A 3,763-nucleotide genomic window follows, 5' to 3' on the forward strand; every position below is an offset into this window, starting at 1 on the left:
TTTAGTTGAAGGTCTAAAATTTAATTTGCTAAGTGTGTCTCAACTATGTGATAAAGGTAATGAAGTAATATTTGACAAAGAAAATTGTGTTGTTAAAAATCCTAAAACCGGAGATACTCTCATTACTGCCCTTAGAAATGATAATGTTTATGCCTTGCATACTAACGAAATTGGAGCACAGAATTTCAAGTGCTTGAAAGCTATTACAGATAATCCAAAACTATGGCATAGACGTCTTGGTCACATCAATACTCACACCATGCAGAAGTTGGTAAGTAAAGATCTAGTTAAGGGACTTCCAGCTCTTGACTATAAACAAAGTCCTATTTGTGACGCATGCATTAAAGGTAAACAAGTAAGAAGTTCATTCAAACCGAAGAAAATGGTAAGTACATCAAGACCATGTGAACTTTTACATATTGATTTATGTGGACCAATGCGTGTACGGAGTATAAGAGGTAAATCTTACATCTTAGTTACAGTTGATGATTATTCTAGATTTACATGGGTTGATTTTTTGAATGATAAAAGTGAAGCCTTGAAACCGTTCTCAAGACGTTGTAAAGAGATGCAGACGCAACTAAACCTTCCAATAGTCTCGATTAGAAGTGACCATGGGAGAGAGTTTGATCAACTAGGCTTTGACTCCTTTTGTGAAAAATATGGAATAAACCATAACTTTTCAGCTCCTAGGACACCCCAACAAAACGGTGTAGTTGAAAGGAAGAATCGAACCTTAGAAGAAATGGCTAGGATAATGCTTATTGAAAATGGATTAGCTAAACACTATTGGGCTGAGCCTATTAACACAGCTAATTATGTTTTAAATAGATGCCTTATAAGACCCATACTTAAGAAAACTCCCTATGAGTTATTCAAAGGAAGAAAACTGAATATAGCATACCTTTGACCATTTGGTTGCAAATGTTTTATTCATAATAATGGTAAAGACAATTTAGGTAAATTTGATGCTAGAAGTGATGAAGGTATATTTCTTGGATACTCACTAAATAGTAAAGCTTATCGAGTGTTGAACAAACGTACAGGTATAGTTGAAGAAAGTATACTTGTCGTTTTTGATGAATATGAAAATGGGACATTAAATGAAGGATTTAAGGAGTTAAACCTTAATAAACACTTTGATGATTTGAGTGATGACGAACTGGATGTTAATGTTACTAGTGCAGATAAAAGGAATAACATGCAGGATACCATACAAACTATTGATGATGAAGGAAAACAGGTTGTTAACATTGAAGACTCACAGTCTGATCTTGAGACCCAACCTCAAGAACTTGAGATAGTTCCTGAACATACTACTTTAGATACACCAATTAGAAATACCTCAAACGCAGTAAGTACAAGTTCTTTGAATGTAAACACACCATCCATACTACGAAGAAGAATTAGAAAGTCATATCAACATCCTCTAGAAAACATTATAAGTGATCCAAACAAAGGTACGCAAACTCGATCCTCTCTTAAGAATCTATGTGCATTTTCTGCTTTTGTTTCTCTTGTAGAACCAAAGGATGTTAAAGAAGCATTAAAAGAACCAGAGTGGATCATTGCAATGCAAAATGAATTAAATGAATTCGAAAGGAACAAAGTTTGGGATCTAGTTGAAAGAGCTCCAGATCGTACTATCATTGGAGCTAGATGGGTCTTTCGTAACAAACTCAATGAGGATGGAGACATTGTAAGGAATAAAGCAAGGCTGGTAGCTCAAGGCTACAATCAAGAAGAAGGTACAGAATATGATGAAACTTTCGCACCAGTTGCAAGGTTAGAATCTATTCGTATTATGCTTGCTTTTGCTTCATACATGAATATTAAACTATATCAAATGGATGCTAAATGTGAATTCTTAAATGGATACTTGCAAAAGGAAGTATATGTTAAATAACCACCCGGCTTTGAAAATTCTGATCTACCGAATCATGTGTTCAAACTGAATAAAGCGCTATATGGCTTGAAACAAGCTCCAAGAGCTCGGTATGACAGATTTAGCTCACATCTACTTGAAAATGAGTTTCAACGAGGTAAAATTGATAAAACACTTTTCATTAAAACTAAAGGAAAAGATATTCTAGTTGTTCAAGTATATGTTGATGGTATATTGTTTGGAGCTACTAATGATTCTTTGTGCAAGGAATTTTCTGAGATTATGTGCAAGGAATTTGAAATGAGCATGATAGGAGACTTAACTTTCTTTCTTGGACTACAAATAAAGCAAAAGAAAGATGACATATTTATTTGTCAAAGTAAATATGTTAAAGATTTGTTAAATAAGTATAATATAGATCAATGTAAAGAAGTTAATACGCCTATGAGTACAACACTAAGTCTAGATCAAGATATAAATGGTAAGAGTGTTGATCAAAAGACTTATAGAGGTATGATTGGTTCTTTATTGTATTTAACTGCTAGTCGTCCTGATATCATGTTTAGTGAAATTAGCCGCATTCTACTTAACAGGCACTGCTGAACTATGGTGGAGGACTGTTAACAGGCACTACTTAACAGGCCATAGATTCTACTTGGGAACAATTTATAAAGAAGCTTCGTGATCAATTTTACCCACCCTCGCTTCAAAGAAAGAAAGAGAATGAATTCTTGTTTTGAGGCAAGGAACTATGCGAGTGATCGAGTACGCAAGTAAGTTCAGAGAGCTGGCTAGATTCACTGCCGAAATAATGATCTCTGATTGGGGCAAGGCGATTAGATTCTTCGAGGGTCTGAATCTCAGATTCCAAAAAGGCACTCCTAGATACCAAGTTTTTTATGATCTGTACAATCAAGCCTTGGAGTACGAGCGTATTTTGGAAAAAGAAGACGGGTTTAATAAAAGAAAGAATGAATCTAATAGGGGCGGTGGATACAAGAGGGCCAAGAGTGAAGAAAAGAAGTCGTTTCAGACTGTAGCAAGGCCGACACAGTGGAAATGTAGGTTATGTGGAAAGGATCATCGAGACCGAAATTGTAATGGGAAGACTGTATCTTACAAGTGTCACAAGGAGGGACATCTGGCTAACAACTGTGGGGAAACATTCAATCAGAGCAAAACAACATCGGAAGCTACAGGAAATAGAGCATTTGGCACTCAGAGGAATGAGACTAGAGCATCCATGGGCCTGCATGCAATTGGAGATCATTATGATGGTTTACACTAGGAGTTTGAAGTTGAAAGTGAAGTAATTTCTGGAAAATTTCCTGTTGGTAATTTAACAGCAAATGTTTTGTTTGATTGTGGAGCAGATAGGTCTTTGAAACCTCAAAAATCCCACTTGTGTATCAATTTACCTGATGGTACACCTTACCTGTGTGACCGTATCTTTTATGATTTTCCATTGGAGATTTGTGGGAATCTTTTACCAGCTGACTTAATTCAATTCGATTTGGGAACATTTGATATCATTTTGTGTATGGATTGGTTGGAGAGATATTCAGCGGAGATTTTGTGTAAGGAAAAGGTTGTTAGATTAAAAACTCCCGAGGGAACGAAGTGTATTCGGAAGAACTTAAAATCTCAGCTAATAACAATTTCTGTAATTCAAGCATCACAAATGACAAGACAAGGAGATGAAGGGTTCTTATGTTTTGTTACTACTGAAGAAATGAAACCTAAACCTAGTTTGCAAGAAACCCTGGTCGTTCAAGAATATTTTGATGTGTTTCCTGAAGAATTACCTGGTATACCTCCAAAAAGAGAAGTAGACTTCCATATTGACCTTATTCCTGATATCACCCCTATTTCTAAAAC

Source organism: Amaranthus tricolor, chromosome 14 (assembly GCF_026212465.1).
Source record: "Amaranthus tricolor cultivar Red isolate AtriRed21 chromosome 14, ASM2621246v1, whole genome shotgun sequence".
Classification (NCBI taxonomy): Eukaryota; Viridiplantae; Streptophyta; class Magnoliopsida; order Caryophyllales; family Amaranthaceae; genus Amaranthus; species Amaranthus tricolor.